General features: G+C 38.7%; 1 protein-coding gene across 5 annotated transcripts in view; it reads right to left on the reverse strand.

Annotated features, from left to right (window-relative positions):
• The window catches only part of SGMS1 (sphingomyelin synthase 1), a 280001-nt gene that overhangs the window by 96188 nt on the left and 162914 nt on the right, over positions 1-20899 (reverse strand). For 4 of the 5 annotated variants that reach the window (XM_012723896.1, XM_012723895.1, XM_012723894.1 and 1 more), the window contains one exon: positions 16838-16918. The gene's annotated coding sequence lies outside the window, so the exon portion shown is untranslated. Of the gene's footprint in view, positions 1-3808; positions 3986-16837; positions 16919-20899 lie in introns of those variants that run through there. The other variant, XM_004680891.2, reaches the window with a different exon arrangement.

The raw sequence follows: 20899 nt of genomic DNA on the forward strand, positions 1-20899 counted from the left end.
AGTGGGCGGAGGAGAGGTCTGCCTTGCCATGTGGTCGCCTCCAGGGCAGGCGGGGATCAAACTCATGCGGAAGTGGCCTCAAGTCTCTTAGTGCAGTGCTTTAACCCGCTGCGCCACCAGGGAGGGCCCAGGAAAGTGTTCTTTTAAATACTAGCTTAGTGAACATTTCTGGCATACTAAGCATAGGGATCCTTAGGAGAAAGCACATAAAATGCAGAAGGTGACCACCACTATTTCACTTGACTGGAAATATATATTGTCTCTCTGCTAAGATATCCATCGCTAATATCTCATACACTGTTCAAATATAGTTACTAGACCTCATCCAACACATAGTTGCCCCACTCTAGACACAGTTTTATACAAAACTAGAAATGTGTACAGCATTGCTTATGTAGTAAAAACAAGTGCAACAACAGAAGACTGATACCCAACACATACAATTTACTGTCAGGTTCTGTTTAAACACTTCATATGGATTATCTAATTTAATCCTTCAACATCTTCTACAGTCATAGACGTCATAGAAGAGAGGTATTATCTTCATTTTATAAATGAAGAGACAAACACAAATAACTTGCCCAACATGACACCTCAGACTCCCTCTTCCTAACCCCTGTCTAACACGCTTCAAAGAACTATGGGACTCTCACTATCATTCTACATACTCTATCTCTACTAATGCATGCAATGTTTTTTCCTTCACCTGTAACAAACGTCCTCATCAAGGTACACTGCTAGCACCTTGCTCGGGCCTGATATGAGGCCTGATATCACAGATCATCCCTCTTTGCGCAGAATAAACCACAAACCTACTGACTATATTATTATCTAGCCCACATATGTCCATCTTCAGTAAAGAACACCTAGTGCTTTGTTAAATGCTCTGCAGAAGCAGATATATCATATCTATAGCAATACTGATATACTTGTCTGGTAACTATCATAAAATAGAAATGAGGTCGGTTGGAAATGAGTGATGCTCAGGATTGAGCATCACTAAATCCTTCCTATGATCTTCTAAAAAATATGAGATCCTTCTAGATGACAACATAAGTTCCAAAAATAAAGTTTCCAGGATTTATCATCTCCCTGATTTTGATAATCAAGTTGAGAGGCTTACTACCTCCTCCCCAGGATTTTTGCAAGATTACTCCCAAGTGGTTTTGCCATCACACTGGCATGTCTTTCAGCATCCTCAAGAACACAAGTCATTGAAAGCAGCCAGTACTTAAAGAGGTTTAAGGAGAGCAAAGCATGCTGGCTTTGCTTGCGAAGGTGGGAGCTCTGTGTCAAAAACATGGTGAGAAAGATGAGATAGGGGTGTGAGAAGTATCAGCGTCTGGAAACAGCTGCTGTAGTTCATGGTCATCTAAGAAGGTGGCACTGTTCTCTTCTATTATCACATCCCAAGAGATGATCCAGCAGAAGGAGGACTCTCAGAATTGCTTGCCCCTGGAGGGCAGTGGGAGGCAGGAGACACAGAGACTGTCCTACCTCCACATAACAAGAAAAGCTTTAGCACTCACAGAATGTGCCTTTCATGACCTCACCATCTTAACAGGTTCAACGCTAACCTAAGCGCTAACAGTAATTTAAGAACATTTCACATTGTGTACAAAATACTGCAGGTGTGCACTCACAAAAAAACTCAAGCACTGTAACTTCACAAATCCAAATCCTTGGTTTCAAAATTAGTGAAAGCCATTGTTATTTGTGAGGCGCAGGAACAACATACAAGCTCAGAATTTAAAGGACTTGGTGGGAGGAGCCAGGAAAAAGTGACCCAAAACCAACAACTATGAGGCAGTCACATTTGTTAGGCTGCCTGCAGATTCACTACAAACAGGGCTTAGTTAATATTTGAAACCGTAAGCTTCCAGAGTAAATGCATCCTTCCTCGAACCTTGACATTCTGGTGGTGGGGCATTGAAGAACTTTTAAAAATTACTTACAAATCTGTGTTGAACCAAGAACCTACTCTGACTTATTTCACACAGAAAAACAGGAATAGCTGGAGCCACGTGGGAAAGATTACAAACCTAAATGCTCACCTACAGTGCAAACTAACTAGCTGGGAAATTCAGAGATTTTTATAGCTTTGTCGAGGCTGTTTCTTCAACAATTAAACAGAAATAATACCTCTACCTCCCAGTATTGCCGTGACAATGAAGCAAGGTAGTGGGTGCAGCTGCTCTCCAAACCTGATGAAAGGAGACCCTTCCATGTTCAGCTCTCTTACAGCTTTAGACAAAACTTCAAGCAATCCAAATCTCATTTCTTTTTCTTTCTTTCTTCTTTTTTTTTTTCTTTAAGATTTTAGAAGTCTTCAAGAGTTAATTAATAAGATATGTTCCCATTCTCACCACATGAGGGGGCTTTTTCAACTACCCCAGTGGAGTTAAGGTTGTTTTCTCAGTATCGCTGGCTGTTTCTCAGAAGAGAACAGAATCCCAAGTTGTTGTTTCCGACAGAGGAGCTTATTAATCAGTTAAACGCAAAGCAAATGAGCTAAACAATTCACCTATGAGTTTGAAAAGTGTTATACTAACAGTTCAAAAAATAAGTAAAAACTCCAACAAGTTGTTTTAATTATTCCATTTAGAAACGATTTCTTCCTATAGTAGCTGCCTTCATAAACCTAAAAGTCAGCAGCAAACTACTTTTCACAGTTACAGATCCCGACCGTTGATTAGACTCTACATGGTCATAAGGGGAAAGACACCATTCATGAGTTCGTTACTCATCTATGTAACTCCATAATTCAGTTTAAATTCTCGTGTCATTCTTTAAGCCACTAAAAATGTCTTCAGCCTACCTTTTCAGTACGGTTATTTTCCAGATAGTGAAACATTCCTGTTGCCCTGTGTACATCCTTATTAAAGTAGTAATAATGGCAGGATTCTGCTTTTCCTTCTGTTACAAGAAAATAACATACTTCCATACAAATACTATGTACCTGCTGACTAATTTCTCACAGGAAAGCAGTTTTTTTTTCTTTTATTTTTGAAGAAGCTCACCGACTTCACCTCTACACAAATGTAAAAGTGATAATCAACTCAAAAGAGTACTCTTAACTCTTTTGAAAAAGCAAAAATTCTCAGGTTTCCAGATTCCCATTGTGCTACTAATTAAGTAAGGACTACACATAGCAAACACAAATGGAAATCAAAAAGTGCCACGCCTTCTCCTCAGTGTATGTCCACAAATACACAAGAGCAATAACCTGGCCACATTAAATAGAAAGCATAGCTAATAGCAAAACACGTTCAGTCCAAAACATCAGCACGTGCTTCCTTCTAGCACTGGGCATAGAGCTCACTCAACCAGTCACAGGAGGAGCTTTTTATTCAGGAACTGTTGTTTGAAAAGTGACTACTTCCCCAAAACGTAGTGACCAAACCCTAAACACAATCCCACTCCCAAATCCTCCATTAGGAGGAGACTTGGTAATTCAAAGTGAAACCACCCCTTGATCCTTGGTTCTCAAAAGCACCTGCAAAATTCAGAACATTTGCTGATGGAATTTATCTGTGTACTGACCCACCATTTCAGCAATTACACATTCTGAACGTTCTCAGGTGTAAGTAGTTATTGCCCGCGTTCACAAGCGGGATCCTGTAAAATCTGACATTCCCTTTAGTTCGCTTAGTAGAAAGAAGGGCAACGACCGTGTTTCTAGGTGTTTTATGCAAGGCAAGAAAGGCGGGTTCTTGCTTCTTTAAACCAGATCTCACAGCCCCCAATGCTCCAACGCTACCAGTAGGGAACGTTTGCAAGAACCATAGCATCCCAAAGGAATACTTACGGTCTCGGTCTCTCCTGGGAGGCAGCCAAGGAGAAAGTTCCTGAGCGCTAAGTTTGCGCGCGGCTCCGAGAGCCCAGGGTGCAGGCTGCTGTCCCGCCAGGGGCGGACCGTGAGGCAAAGGTGGTCAGCGGCGCGCGTACCCACCAACCCCGGCGCGCCGTCGCCGAAGCCGCCCGGCCGTCCGCCTCCAGCCGGCGGGTTCCGCACGCCCAGCGCGCGGCGAGTATCGAGGTTCAGCGCTCCCGCGGGCGGGTCGGCGGCAGGAACCTCCCAGGAAAGAAGCTGTGAGCAGAGACGCCGAGATCTACTCTAGAAGCTCGGGCAGAGAGGCCGAGGGTGTGGCCCGGCAGCAGAGGTTTTTTGGGAATGCTGGGTGTGGCCCTCGAACACAGCAGAAAAAAATGAGTCAGTCCGTGCAATCCTAACCAATAAGCGTGTTCACTGTCGGTTAGGGCGGAACTTTCTTTTCTTGATTTATATCAGGCTTTAGAGGCCCCCCCGCCCAGCGCTTTTTTTTTTTTTTTAAATGAACCCTTTAACAGTTTCAAGAAACTGGTAGATGGCCTTTGAAAACTCTTACAAAACACGGCTGAATCTTGTTATGATACTTGATCAGTGGGTGTTCACAAATTTCTATTCCTAGTAAAAGTTCTTGAGATAGGCAGCTGTATGGAGCACATGGATCTGGCCTCAAAGATTCAGGTCCTACCTCTGACTGTATATAAACCTTGACGGGTAAGGAATCAGCACTGAGGGGAATAAAATACCCTCCCAACAGAGCCTGCCAGACAGATTATATAAGTAATACATGCAAAATATTTGGCACAGTGCTTGACTTGAATGTACTAAAACAATTTCAGTTTTTTCCCCTCTTAAGTTCTGAAACCAGAATCACCAAAATTGTGGACAAGGTAGTCCATAACTTCTAGAATACTATTCTGTGTTAATTTTAGAGTTGAAATAGTTCTTTGGGACTAAAGGATCTGAAAAAATGGTGGGAAAGTGATTTGGTGTCTACTTATATAGTACAATAGAATTTGTATTAGTGGCATAACCAAAAATTTAAAAATAGATGCTTCCATTTATGCCACAATTAAACCAACTTTAAAAAAATAAATGATTTGAAAATATACTATCTGGGTAACTGTGCTCTAAACATGATTTTGTGATAAAACATTTCTTTTTTTAAACTTCAAGTAGCTAGGACTTGGTAAATGACAGGGACTAGAGAACTGCTAGTTGATTATTAGTGAAGGCAGAGAATTTTTGAATTTTTTTAAGATTTATTTATTTATGCATACAGAACTGGGGTACAGGTGCAGGGAGAGGATTCACCAGAGACAGAGTGGGGAGCAGAACAGGCAGACTGACAAAGTACACTGCTGAGGGGAGCAGCAGGTGAGACAGGAGAGATCTGCTGCAAGACAGGAGAGGTCTACTGTGCCATGCAGATCACCTCCTGGGCGATCGAACTGGCACTGAAGAGGCTGTGATCAGCTTGCAGAGCTGCACTTTAACCCTCTGTGCCACAAGGGAGGGCCAGAATTTTTTTTTTTTCTTTAAGTTACAAATTAAACCTCCTTGACATAGGGAAACTTCTCCTGAGTTTCATTTCCTCATATTGCTTAAAAACAATGATAAGCTCTGAAGATCCAGGATTCTTTCTAAAATGTTATTCTTTTCTCCAAATCAGCTTGGAAAAATATAGAGAACACTGCAGTAGAGTCAAGAAAACCCCGTCCTATCCCAGTTCTACCAATAAATGAGCAGACACCTGTTCTCATGTAAGCTGCTTCATCTCTTTAAAGATTTCTAAGAGTTCTTCCACTTGGAAAAGCAAGTCCTGATTAAAATTTAAAAATTGAGGCAGCTGCAAGCTAAGCCTATCACCTTACTCATACCCTCAGTAAAGACAGGGCCTATAGATGAGGAAAGGGATGTGTCTCTCTTCATACCTCTAAGGTAATCTGACTGTCCTTGACAGTTTAACTTGACTTCTGGAATCATCCTAACTCCTCCTTCTTGGCAATTCCCTCTCACCAATAGACATGATGATGGCTTCTTGATGTATTCATGTCTGCATCATTTTTTTTTTTTTTCCTTTCCGGTCCACGCAGTCCCAGGTTGTTTCTCCTAAGTGCTGAGCCAGCTGCCAAGTCCCTCCCTGTGTGCTCCCAACACATCATGTCACATGATAAAAGCCAAAGTCCAGGGTGTCACCATGTCATCAACCTTTCCTTTCACTATGAAACAACTACAGTTTATAGAAGAAATCAAAACGACAACACCAGGCTTATGGGCAACTTCCTTAAACCTTCAAGCAAATTAGCAGTATATCACCTATATATATATACTTCCTAATGCTTTCTATCAAAGAAGGCAATGTATGTGTGTGTGCAGGCATATAGAGACATTGAGACATGAAAGCGAAAGGGAAAGGCAGTACATTCAGGAAAAAAAAAAAAGAGAATCAACTTTGTTTTCTATTGCTTAGGATTCAGTCAAGCCTGAAATTAGAGTGGGTGCTTTCTTCAGCAAAGAGGGCTTCACAAGTATGTTCACCTGCATCATAACTCAAAGCACTTAAAAGATGTTTACAAAATATCTTATAGTTAGGAAATAAGGACATAATAACCAATGTTGTTAAATTATCTTCATAATACAAAACATAATTGTTTTCTGTTGCCTAAAGTTAAAATGTGAAGTCCAGAGACTGTCATTCTACAGTTTAAGTGCCAACAGTCCACAGGCCTAATGCCAGGAGGTACATTCATCAAAATCTGAGCTCCCCTCTCCAGCCCTAATCTTCCACTTAAAAAACCATCTTCTGGCCCTTCCTGGTGGTACAGCAGGTTAAAGCACAGCACTAAGAAGCTTAAGCCACTTCAGCATAAGTTCCATCCCCACCTGTCCCCAGAGGTGACCCACATGGCACAGCAGACCTCTCCTGACCCCCCCGCTGCTCCCCTCAGCAGTGTACTTTGTCTGTGTCAGTCGGCCTGTTCTGTTCCCCATTCTGTCTCTGGTGAACCCTCTCAATTGCCCCTGCACCTCTGGCCTGTACCTCAGTTCTGCATGCATAAATAAATAAATCTTTAAAAAAATATCTATATGTATATTTATACGTGTGTGTGCATACATATATATATATACATATATACATATATATACATATATATATATATATATATATATCCTCTTCCAAATAACCCAAAAGTCTACTTACTACTCTGAAGAAGCAAACACATCATTGCCTTCAGTGATTGCTGCTTCTTACTAGTTTTCCAGACCTTCCAGACCTATTCAAATAGTTCATTTTCCTCATTGGCTCTAGCCCTGGGGAATTCGCCTCTCCTGAGTAGGCCTACAGGCCTTATTCCTGATGCTACCTCTCAGAACTGACTTAAAGTTTTAATCGCCCCCCTTCTTTTAGAGAACCCTGGCTTCTCTCATCAGATGACGAAAGTCCACCTCAGACAACAATTGTGTTTCAAAAGCCTTTTAATCCCTAGGACCAAGCAACTCTGAACAGTTATTGCCAACAGAATGATGTCTAAGTTAGATAACAGCCACAAAGGAGAAAGGAAAAAACTTTCCTTTTTACTGCTGACATATCAAGAATAAACAAATATTATAGTTGTTCAAACCAGTTGGCAAGCAAAACCCAAGTAGCAGATGTGTTTCTTTGCTCTTTACGACATGTTCCAATAATACAGAATGCTACTACTGAGAAAGCAAATCTCGTACTTCCTAAAGGGAAGTAGGAAAATAACGATTACAAAGGAGTGTCATCACATAAAATCTTAGTTCCCCAAACACTAACCCAGTGAAGAGGACAGAGGTATTAAGTGATTTTATCTTCCCTTTTAAGCAAGGAACATGTTGTGGGTTGACAACATTCCCAAAACATCAATTTCTATCTAAATATAAATATTTCTGTAAAATGTACATGATATAGCCATGACTAGCTCTACCTCTTTTCCTACAAGTGCTCCTAATTATAAATAGTAGAAAAGGGCATTTCTTCCAGGCAACTTATAAATTCAGGTAACATTGTAAGTGCCCACATTTACACAGTTTAAAATGATGTATGATATGTGCATTAGAGCAAGTCTCTGACAAAAAGAGCCACTATCTCTCATACATTCATAGAACCACTTCTATCCTTTGATGAGTGTAATACATTTCATTTCAGCCTCTGGGGATTGGGAAAAACCACTACCACTGTTCCTAAAAAGCTATGTTATAAGTCAGCTTCCAGACATATAATTATATGATGACAAAGACACCAACTTCCTAAATATCTAAGTCTAAACAATCAAATGAATTAGTCAACAATTATTACTTTGCAGGTAACAGAAATAACACTTAAAGAAGCAGTATAGAAAACATCAAGGTTAAAACCAACAGGAAAGCCATGGGCATAACTGGTACCTCAAAACGAACTGTTAACACATTAACAATGTTAACAATGCTTAGCATTCAGAGGGATTATTCCACAGTAGTAATTTTAAAACTCTCAAGAGAAGATTCACACTGGTCCAGCCTGGGGCCATGCCCCACCCCAGTCGCTATGGCCCCACGATTTGCCCATTTGCACTAAACAGCTCCGTGCAGTGGTGGGAAAAAGCAGTCAGTTCTCCAGACAGTGACTTTACTTCTCAGAAGCAGGGCTTATTTGTCAGCCCAAAACACTCATTATCTTTCAGAAATTCTATTTTATGTCTAATGCAAAAGCTTATGGCAATAAATTACATTATAAAAGTTCACTTTGAGAGTTGAAAATGTTAATAAAAACTTATGTGGCTTGCCCTCCCTGGTGGCGCAGCGGGTTAAAGCACAGCACTGAGAAGCTAAAGCCGCTTCCACATGAGTTCGATTCCCACCTGCCCCGGAGGTGACCACATGGCGTGGGAAACCTCTCCTGACCCGCCCACTGCTCCTCTCAGCAGTGTACTTCATCAAACTGCCTCTTCTGTTCCCCACTCTGTTTCTGGTGAAAGCCTCTCGCAGCCCCTGAGCCTCTGGCCTGTACCCCAGTTCTGTATGCACAAATAAATAAATCTTTAAAAAAAAAAAAAACTTATGTGGCACTTGAAGTACATTTTACTGGAGACAAAACGTGTGGAGATTGGATTCTCTGGAAAGTCTTTAAAAGCCTATTTAACTCACGTTTTATCCAAAATATAACATTAGCAATATGTCTAATTCTGTACTCAGGCCTATTCATAAGATTGCTTCTAAGGGAAATCATTTGAAATTCCACCTAGAACAAGAAAAGCATGCTCAATTTAATTCACTTTCTATGTATCTGGTAATGACAGTGGTTTCCACTGCATACATTATTTCACATTTACTCTGTATATGCCAATATAAGACAAGTATTTACAAGTACACTGAACCTATTAAGAAACTGGGGATCAAGAAGTTATTAACAGCCAAGGTCAATCACGATGTCAGAGCCAAATCAGAACCAAGCTTCTGTTTGACACACCAAGGCTGAGGCTATTATGTCTAATTCTCACAGCAGTCAAGCAGGAATGGGCTTATAGTTAATGTTAATGAACTATAAGAGTTAATGTTTTAGGCTCTGTATAAATATCCAAATATCCCTAAGGAAAAGGGCAGTCAAGTCAACATCCAGACACTGCCTTTCTATCTCTCTTCCTAAGACACTCTCTGTGGCAGAACAATAAAAAGTATTTCTCTGGGTAAGGGTTCAATTGTACTGGTGTACTTACATGAAGATTATCTGAAAACCAAGGGTCTACAGATAGTATCTTCATAAAAAATGTCTTAAAATTACAAAAATAGGCCCTCCCTGGTGGCGCAGCGGGTTAAAGCACAGCAATGAGAATCTAAAGCTGCTTCCGCATGAATTCCATTCCCACCTGCCCCGGAGGTGACCACATGGCGTGGCAGACCTCTCCTGACCCACCCGCTGCTCCCCTCAGCAGTGTACTTCGTCGATCTGCCTGTTCTGTTCCCCACTCTGTCTCTGGTGAAACCTCTCACCGCCCCTGCATCTCTGCCTTAATGCTACCACAATAAAAAAAATTACAAAAATAACTGATCAAGTGACTCAATTCTGGCCTATATAAAAGCCATGTTGCATTTAATAGCATAAATCATGTTATCACTTTAGAATTTTTATTTGAGATAATACAAATAAGTTATATAACACATTTGTCAAGAAATATATTAAAATTAACAATCATAACCCATCACCCAACCTAAAACAACAGACCATTCCTGGACAACCATGGCAACCTGTTGACTGCCCCTTCCTCTCTGAGAATGACAATCACTTCCTCCTGTCTAAAAGCCTTAAAGCCTTTGGTCTAAGATGGTACTTTCTAAACTAACCCTGAAGCTTTTGAAATCAAAATGAAGTGAAGATCAGGAGGAAGAAGATAGAAAACATCTAAATTTAATCATAAAGAAGGGAAAAGTTAAATTGCATATGGTCTTCACCCAGAAACTACTTACTTACTATACAAACAGACCACTAGAAACTTTTGACTTTACCACAGGGTCCACAGCCAACACAGGTGACTGGGAACATGAAATTAAGTTAGATCATCTTAGCACTTGTCATTTTATGTATGTGACCCGAAGAATGACAATTTCAAGTTGAGGTAAAGTATTACTAAGCCAAAACAAACTAGTTCTCTCATGCATTTTAGATACCATTTAAAAAAAAAAAGGAAAGGAGCACTCTGATTAACATCAATGAACTCTACACATCATGCATAAAAGAACCAACAACTTGTGGGGGGAAAGCAAAAGAAAAGCGTCAATAATTTACTAAAGTAACGTGTGACCTACATACTTCATGGGGAAAAAATGTAAGATACGTCATCTGTGAAGCCAAAGAGTGTAATATATGTCAAAAGAAAGGATGTATAAAAGTTTTAAACTAGTGAATCAGTGTCAATTGTTTCACTAAATGTATTAATTGGGAAGAACGAAGTCTAGCACATAATACAAATTAAATGCTACTGTAAAAACGTGCTAAGGAGGAGAGAGAATAGGGAAGTTAAACATAACTGATCAAAACTTAAAGAACATCCTGGGGAAGGCAAAATAGGGCCACCAACATGATCACAGTCACAGATTAACGAGTGATACTCAGCACCCCACTGTGTGCTTTACTTATTACAGCTACGAAGTAACATCATTTTCTAAAGTCCCTGAAGGCTTTGTCCAGAGCTTGGATTATTTTAAATCCCCAAATGTCCAGATCTTGACATCTGACATATTCTACAAATGTTTGAAGAAGGAAAAATGACCAACTAAGCCAACCCTAAATAGCACATTTAAATGACTTACAGGAGAAAGACTGTACTACAACAGTGGAAAATATTAGTTAAGACTAACTTATATACTGTAAAAAGAAATGCCAACAACAGAGGAAGTTTTATTTCTGGCTCTTGTTTGATTCCATGCAGGTGAGCTATAGCTGGGCTCATTTCCTCTTCATTCTGGGACCACAGCCTGTGGGCATGTTGGTCTCATGGCAAAGAACAAGAGAAATGCAGAACCAGGCCATCTCTATTAATGCTTCTGCTGGGAAAGGGCACATCACTGTTATTTACATTTGATTGGTCAAAATAATCCTATGGCCCTATAGACACACTCTTTTCCCATGACTTCTATTACTTGTCCATTCCCTAGGAGGTCAATTTTTTAAGACTCTCAAGAAGTTCTGGAAAGTAAACTTATTTTTATTTCTTCCAAAAATAAGTAAAACTGAGGAAAGCTGAATATACTCATATTCTTCATTTGAAATCTGATATAGATTCCAGCATGGCTTCCAAATGAGAATGAATAAAGATCTTCATACCAAAGACTAACTCCCATGTAAATCTTATTAACTACTCCCCTTCTCTTTTTGTCATCTACTAAACTACAATTCTAGCTTTTCCCCAGAAAGGGGTCTTCCTTTCCCACCTTTGCCTCTATTTCTTCTACCTAGAGTGTTCTGTAAGCACAACCCCAACTCTATACAAAGATCCTGCCCAAATAACTGGACATGTGCACCACAATGCATGCACTAAAATTTTCATCACAGTGTGCTTTCTAGAATGAAAAAGTAATGCCCACTATGTTCCCACTAAGAGAAAAATGGTTTAAGATATTATAGACCACACACATGAAATGCTATATGACACTGAAAAAAAATGAAGTAGGTGTATATTTAATTGATGTGGTATGTTCTCATTATACTGTCAGTTACATTGTTTTTTAAACAATGTTTACAATGATCTTCTTAAGGGAGAAAAAAGTATATATCTTGTCAGTCATTGAGTTTGGCAGACATCAGGTAGATGAAAAAATTTTCAACATCACTTATGGAAATCAAATCCACAGTGAGATACCATCTTACCCCAGTGAGAAAAGTCACATATCAAAAAAAAAAAAAAAAAAAAAAAAAAACTGGCACCAATAAGTGCTGGTGAGGATGTGGAGGAAAAGGAACTCTTCTGCATCCTCAAATTACTAAAAAAGAAGCTTCCATATGACCCAGCTACACTACTCCTGGGGATCTACCCAAAGAATATGAAAACATTAATTCAAAAGTATATCTGCAACCCTAAGTTTACTGCAGCACTAAAATATTTATAACAGCTAAAATATGAAAACAACCCAAATGCCCAAAAATTGATGAGTAGATCAAGAGGAGGAGGTATATATCCACAGTGGAGTACTATTCAGCAATCAAAAAGATAAACATATGCTACTGGTAGCAACACTGATGGAGCTGGAAAGATCACGTTCAGTGAAATAAGTCAAGAGGAAAAAGATGGTTTCATTTATAGGAGGAAATTAAATTTCCTATACTCATATAGGAAATTCTCCTATATTCATATAGGGAATCAAATAAGGGACCAAAAAAATAATAAATAAACAAAACTAGCAGGCAGCAATAAATCAAAGATATGCTGCAGGGGAAGGAGAGGGATCAAAGCAGGGAAGGGAAGAGCACAAGGGACCATGATGATGGTTAAAGGGTGATTGGTCGTATGAATTTTATGGGGATTACAGCTAAGAAAGCAAACATTGTACAAAAGAGAACAATGATGTACAAAAATAGAATGACTATGTATACATGTATTTATATACTTTATATATATATATATATAAAGTATAAGCATTAAAAACTGAAAAAAAAAGAGAAAAGTGGAATACAAAGAAAAAAAAATACATAGTTAATAATGGTATCTCTGGATAGTGATGATATTTGTAAGTATTCTATCCTTAACAATTTTTCACATTTTTATGTTCTTTCCAATTAGCATTATTAAATCCTATATTTAAAAAAATATTTTACAAAGACTCAAATTGATATTTGTCAATGTTCATACCAGCATTGTTCAGAAATGCCAACAGGTGGAAACAATTCAAGTGTCTGTCAAGAAGTATATAAACAAATATGATATACCTGTACAACAGAGTCTTATTCATCCATTAAAGAGAAAGATGTTCTGAAACATGTGACAATAGAGATGAACCATACAAACACTGCGCTAGGTGAAGTAAGCCAGACACAAAACGACAAGTATTATACAATTCCATTTATAGGTGTCTAAATAGGCAAATTCATAGAAATAGAAAGTAGAATAGACGTTATAATAAGCCAGGAGGAAGAAGTATGGCATGGTATTGCTTAGTACTTCCCCAGTATCTGTTTCTTGTGATAAAAAAGTTTTAAAAATAGACAGTAGTGATGGTTATGCCTCAGTGTGACTGTAATTAATGCCAATGAACTATATACTCAAAAGTGGATTAAATAATACTCGGGTTGTTTATATTTTATAAAAATAAAAATGTGTGGGCCCTCCCTGGTGGTGCAGCGGGTTAAAGCACTGCACTAAGAAGCTGAAACCACTTCCCCATGAATTCGAGCCCCGCCTGCCCCGGAGGTGACCACATGGTGTGGCAGACCTCTCCTGACCCGCCCGCTGCTCCCCTCAGCAGTATACTTCGTGATCTGCCTGTTCTGCTCCCCACTCTGTCTCTGGTGAAGTCTTTCGCCACCCCTGAGTCTCTGGCCTGTACCCCAGTTCTGTATGCACAAATAAATCTTTTAAAATAAATAATATAAAATAAAATGTGTTGGCTGTTAAAATGGCATATTAATTAAATGGCATCAGGTTTAATAATTCATACTCATACCATCACATCCTGAAACTATCTCTGACCTAGCCTACTCTTACCACACCAATAATTCCTCTTTCCTGGTTCCTGAATTTTTTAAACATTTTTTATGATATCTAACACATTTGTTTTAAAATTATAGTTTCTTATGTTCAGGCTTGATTAACAACTCATGAAGTGGAATAAGTCTGACTAAGTAAGTCTGCAATGTTTACATATTGTAAGACACTACACCTATCTAGAAGTGCTGTAAATTGGGCTTGCTCAGAAATAGCATAAGGTAAGAATATCTTCTCTGTGGTGAGGTTTTGCTGTTAATTATTATTCCCATGTTTACTTTCAAAGTTACCAAGTCACCCTTATTCAAAGTGATTCAGACACAGGTCGATATTTCTTAAGCCAGAGGCAAATCTCTCAAATTTCTATCCATGAGCCTCCTACCACTTACAAAGGACAAAAATTAGTTTTGCAATAACCCAAAACCATCCTTGACTCAGTAGGAACTATAAATAACTATTGTTTAAGGAAGAAATAAGGGAAAGAAATGTTTAAAGATTATGTAAGTCTGATTCAGGGAACTGACACAAACATTACTTTGAAATATCCAAGGCATTTTTTAAAAGGTTCAATCAAGAATATGTTTTGAGAACTAGGTGGGTGAGATTTAAAATAAAAACAAGCATTACAATCTTGGTTGTTACTTAGCAATTTCAGGTTTCAATTGTTCCCTCCTAAAGGGTAAGTTAGAAGAAACTGCTTCTAGAAGAAATAATGAGGCATCTAATCCAGTTACCATTTCTTTCCCCCATTTAACAACACAAGTTCTTCTTCAAGCCATTATGAATTTTAAACTGCCCTGGTTTGGTTTTGTTTTGTTTGGCTCCTTCCTCTCTACAGACAACTCACGTTAATTACAACTTAATTTCTAAATTAAAAGCAAAGCTTTATGACATGCCTAGTCAGAAGGTGCCCAGGCTTCTTGTTCCCACAGTGGGACTACCTGAGGAAATTCAGACGTGAAGAAATACAGGGAAGAGAGAGAAGGAACTTCTGTCCATAACTAGGAGCGACAAGGAATACCAAGGTCCAGTTACAAAGCTGAGTCAACAACCTTGATAACTCTAGTCACACACTTAAGAAAGTGGGCTTAAATTCTAAGTTGGTGTTGCCACTTATCTTCAATTCCAGAAGCTACATGAGATGATAACTTGGGTTATCAAGCATGGATTCAAAACCAAAACTTGGTTTTTTCAACTGAACCAATTCTTACCACCAGGGTTGAGAGATAATTGAAAAACTGTGGCTTAGAAATATCTTCACAACAGGAAACCTACTATCAGTGCTATGCGAGAGCCAGCTTATACCAGTCCACTAGAACTGACTGTCACAGCCTCAGGATGTTTGGCAAGCCAGTTGTGAAACAGCCATCATTAAAGGTTAAATTATATAAACATACAACTGAAATAAATTACACTAAAAAAAAGATAACAGATACTTCAAACTCATCACTGCCTATTTACTATGCTCTTGATGCTATCTGCAACTGCTATTACCAGTTGGTGAAAACCATATAATGGCGCTTAGTTCCAACTCTGATTGCCATGACTTTTGTTGGTCATTTGAAATCAGCCATGATAGGTCTATTTACATCATATATTGGCAAATGCAATCACTGCGATCTGGCTCCTCCTTGGAGGGATAGCTCATACCCTCCTGCAATGTTAATTGACCCCTTCCTGACAACAGCTAGGAAAGTTTAGTTTGTTGAATTTTTGAGACAAAACAAAAGCTTGTAAAGGATAAATCATGATACAGTAAGAGAAAAGAAAGTAACATTGTGGCCCTCTAACATACCAGTCATAGCACAAAGTTGTATTCACAAAGTCCTTTGTTTCATGAAAGGTTTTAACAAGCCCAAGTACAGATGAGTCAACTGAGGCTGAAAGGCTGAGTAACCATTAAAAAGCATCAGAGCAAGAGTCAGGCCCATGAATGTCTGAATCAAATTATATGATCCTTTCACTAAGCTATCCCACATAGTGACATTACATTATCATAATGAAAGCAAAACTAGTCATATATAACTGTCTTATAATTTGCAAACATAAATGGCCTCTGATGTAAGTGTAGACAAAGAACTCAATTTATCCATACTCACCAAGGTTATTCCTATTAACTTCACAGTGTACTCACAAAAAGTAGCTAAGAAATAGCTACTAGGAATATCTGGATCTGAGAAGGGCTATTTCACATTTACTATAAACAGAATCTTCTTTTGATTCTTTAAGTACTTAGGTCTATTCACCAAAAGGATGCACTGTACTTAAAATGACACACCCTACCAAGAACAACAGTCATACCTGGGTATCTAGGCGGATTGTTCCAGAACCTCCAACCTGACAAATATCAGTATCTCTGGATGCTCAAATTCCTTATATAAAATGGCACAGTACTTGCATATAACACACATATATACACATACATATATCCTACCATATAATTAAAATCATCTCTAGATTATTATACCTAACACAACTAAATGCTTTGAAAGTGATTGTTATACTACATTGTTTAGCTAACAAAAACAAAAAAGAAAAATCTGTACATGTTCATCACAGACACAACCAACAAAGATTTAAGTACCAAACATATATTCGAGGTCCATGATTGGCTGAATATGGATATGGAACCAGTGAATGAAGGAAGGGCCATTGTAATATCTCAAATAAAGCATCAACTTTCTAGTTTGAACTATTTACTTTTAAAACATTTTTTCTTAAATTACTATGCTATTCTTTTACCATGTGTTTTTATAGAAAATTCACCTCACAGCAAAAAATGTCCAAAGGGCTAATAAAATTTACTTACTGATTATTTAAAAAAATTCTTGTCATCTTGGTTTCCTATAAATTACCCGCTTCTCCCACTGTTCCAGTATATTTTCATCACCTGTCATGAGAAGAAAGAATATTATTATGACTTGCATAAAGACCACTTCTTGGTTTCTATTACATTAGACTTTTCTTTTCTTTATATCCAAAGCACAGAGAAAAATTCAATGGCCCTTCCTTTAATCCTAAAATTGAAAAGAAAGGAGATAATAACAGCAATAGAGAGGAACTCAAGAGGGAAAAAATTTTGAGTATTTTTATTTTGGGGGGAGGCTTTGGGTAGAGGACTTTTATAATATATTCTCTTATATTTCAAGAAAAGACTTTTGGTCTGTGTCCTAGAAGGAAGCACTGTTACAGTGATCCCCTTCCCCACCCCACTCCCCCACCGCCTTTCCTCCCAACCCCCTCCTTACTTCTCAAAAATGGGTGACTAATTTTCTAGGAAGCAAGTGCTCCCTCCAATGCTAACACCTGGAATAGGCTAATTCCCACATCTGAAGCAGGACCATGGTTACCTGCTTCAGATTAGCCAGTTTTCTATGTGACAACTTCTCTCTAGCTGTTTGTCACGGGATGGCTGGGTCAGAGTGAGTGACTAGGGCATAATGCATGTTTCAGTTTCCAGGAAGGAGGTAACTGACACTTCCGAGTTCTCCAATCCAGCTTCATCAGTAGTTAAAGCTATTGACTGTGTTGGCTTCCATTTGAATTCTTGTTCTGTGTCTCAAATTCTAAAACTTAGTACTGATGAATCTCTGGGCAACTGAAAACCACAACACCTAACACAGTATGATACACAGACAAAACCTTGGTCAAAATACTACCATTTACTAGCCATGTGACTTCAGATAAAGTCCAGTCAGTCATCTTTTGCCTAGTTTCAGTTTCTTTATTTTTGCAAGAGGATAAAGTACCTCCTACTACTGTGTAGCTGTGAGGTTTAAACAAGATGAGAGAGAGAATCTGCCAAAATTACGCACACTTTGCTCCAAAAAAGGATTTTATCCCAGCATCAGAAACACCCAATGCTCAGTGATCAGACCTGGGACTATGCCCAAATATCTAAGAACCACAACACACAAATCAGGTGCTTCTTGGGTCAGTAAAGCCCTCAAAAGTAGGGATTCCTTTAATTTATGGAATAATAGGGTAATAGAAAAGTTCTCTTTTCCAAAAGGAAGTCATACAGAAATGGTATTACTTTTGTTTTTTAATTTCATGACATTTTAGTGTCCATAACCTAGGAAAACTGGAAAGATCCACTTCCTTTCTTTTCACAGATGAAAACACCTCACTTCCACAGGTACAATGTACTATCGCTCACTTTGCATGAAGAAGTTATGGCTACTAGGAGATAATACTAAGAAACTAGAAGCCTCTTGCCTTTCCTCATTTGAAATCTCAGTATGAAGTAGTTCAAGGAGAAGAGATTTAGCTTTGATTGTGAAATGGCTCCATACACTAAGGTAGCTCAAGAGAGATTGTCAGTTACAGAGCCACCAAAAACCTCAAGTGATCTGAATTTCTAAGGGGTAGGGGTGGACATAAACATGGGAGAGAATGAATGGAATAAACAGCACATAAATCCAGAGAGCTTCCAAATAAATAACTTGTCGACACTGATAAATATAGCAGGGAAAGACGGGAGTCACAGTAAATCACACCCAAACTGAGACATACCTAATGGCTGGCTATAGCTTTATATTCACGCTTGCTTGGCATGGACACCTCTTTAAAGCATGGGAGATGCAGAAGCATTTTATATAGTTTTAAATAAGTAGGTTAAGAGTTGTATGGTCTTTGCCAAGTCATTTAATCCTTCCAACTCTCAGTTTCCCAGTCTGTAAAATAAGGACAATAATGTGTATCTTGGAAGCAGTCTTGTAAATTGGAGATATTTATACAGTGCCCATCACAGAATATGTCTCCAAAACATAATTGCAATTATTGTGTTCACTAGTGAAAATATGATAAGCTATTCAATTCGTGGTTATAATTGCAATTATGGCATATACTGCATTAAATTTAAACTCCTATGTGAACATTTTGGAGAGAGGCTCAAATCATACTTTTAGTAAAAACATAAAATTTTCTAAGTTGGCCTGAATGAAATGTTAAATAAAAGGCCCCATCTTAGTTGACAGTTATTATTAATGTGTAAACAGAAAAGCTCCTCTACCTATGCATTTGTTAGCATTCTTCATGTCAGTACTCAAGTTTCTTTTCTTTTTACTTGAAAGAGAGAATGAATCATTTCCATCAATTCTAATTCTTCTGGTGTGTACATACCCTAATGCCAACTACTTAGCAGGTATCTATGGGAAACAAAAGCCACACTGAGTGTGGCAAGAAGCCCCTCTTCTAGGCTAGCTTCACATTACAGCCTCACAAATATGAAATTTTTAGCAATGTCAAAAATAATAATAATAATAAGGTGAGACAAAATGAACTTGTTTAAACAGAATATCCCATCTTTAAAAAAATGTACTCCTTTATCCCCTCAAAGTCATCGCTTTGAGATTCACTCCAAAGAGGTGACTTCTCAGGTGAAGCTGGACACTCTTCTTTTTAACTTCAAAACCAGTATACACTGCTCACAAGAAAGTCTACCTCAATATAATTTAGTCACTCCTGATTTTGAACAAAATCCATTTTGTTCGCTATAATGGAAAATATTTTTTTTAAAGATTTATTTATTTATTCATACAGAACTGGGGTACAGGCCAGAGATGCGGAGGGTGAGAGGATTCACCAGAGACAGAGTGGGGAGCAGAACAGGCAGATCGACGAAGTACACTGCTGAGGGGAGCAGCGGGCGGGTCAGGAGAGGTCTGCCACGCCATGTGGTCACCTCCAGGGCAGGCGGGAATTGAACTCATGCGGAAGCGGCTTTAGATTCTCAGTGCTGTGCTTTAACCCGCTGCGCCATCAGGGAGGGCCCATAGAAAATATTTTAAAAGGTTCAAGGAATCAACTTTATCCTCAGTGGCGTTAATTTGCCACCATTCTAGTTATTGAAAAGAATCAGAAGTGATTTCAAGTACAGATTTTGACAAACTGCCCATCTGGCAGAAGACACCATGCCAACTACTGGGGCTAGAGAAAGGAGCATAAGGTAGTTGAGATGATGCCAATTGAAAAGACTGCAGTACAATGATGGTGTTACTAGAAGAGGAATTAGTTTAGCTGTTGTACTTAGAAAAAATAATCCGGATGTTTAAGTGCTGGCTGGGAATGTTAGAAGCCTAGGACCACTTAATTATGCCTCATATACAACCTTAAGATTTCACAACAGTCACAAAACCCTGGTTTAAAAAATAAACAAAACATTCCTTTCTGAAGGCACACTCTATTCTCAAGGGCAAGACCCACGCCTGCTCCCTCATGGTGGAAGAAGTTTGGTGGGAGTCAAGATAAAGTGTATTTGAGAGGCTAGATGCCAAAGATGGCCCTCCACTAAGGCTACAGAGTGAAAAGATGTTTCTGTCTCATAGACATGATTGTCTTTGGAGTCTCAGCCTCTTTGCTCCCAGTTCTTTCACTCACTAAAGTGGAGGGCAGGTGTCTAGGTTTGTTCCATGGAGAGTGTCCTATGATCATTAAGAGCATGTGGTTTGCAGTGACACAAAATTGCATTTCCAACCTTCCTTGATACTTTGAGCATGATAAATTTCTCAAGGTTTCCATTTCTTCCTCCACAGGTAATATGGTAGCAAGAACAATACTAAAACGTAATGTTGTTATATGGTTCGAGACATAATGGCTGTGAACCATCTAATAAGGCTCATGGCTAACAAATGTTGCTCATTAAATGCAGTTGCTATTAGAAGTATACAGTCCTCATCTTTAGGAGGCAAAGCAAGTATCAGATATCAGTAAAAAAGATTCCCCTGAATGGCCAGCAAGCATATGAAAAAATGTTCAACATCACTCGTAATAAGGGAGATGCACATTAAAACCACAATGAGATACCACCTCACCCCAGTGAGAATGGCACATCTTCAAATAACTAGCAACAACAAATGTTGGTGAGGAT

This window comes from Condylura cristata, unplaced genomic scaffold (assembly GCF_000260355.1).
Source record: "Condylura cristata isolate star-nosed mole 26May11 unplaced genomic scaffold, ConCri1.0 scaffold00011, whole genome shotgun sequence".
Lineage (NCBI taxonomy): Eukaryota > Metazoa > Chordata > Mammalia > Eulipotyphla > Talpidae > Condylura > Condylura cristata.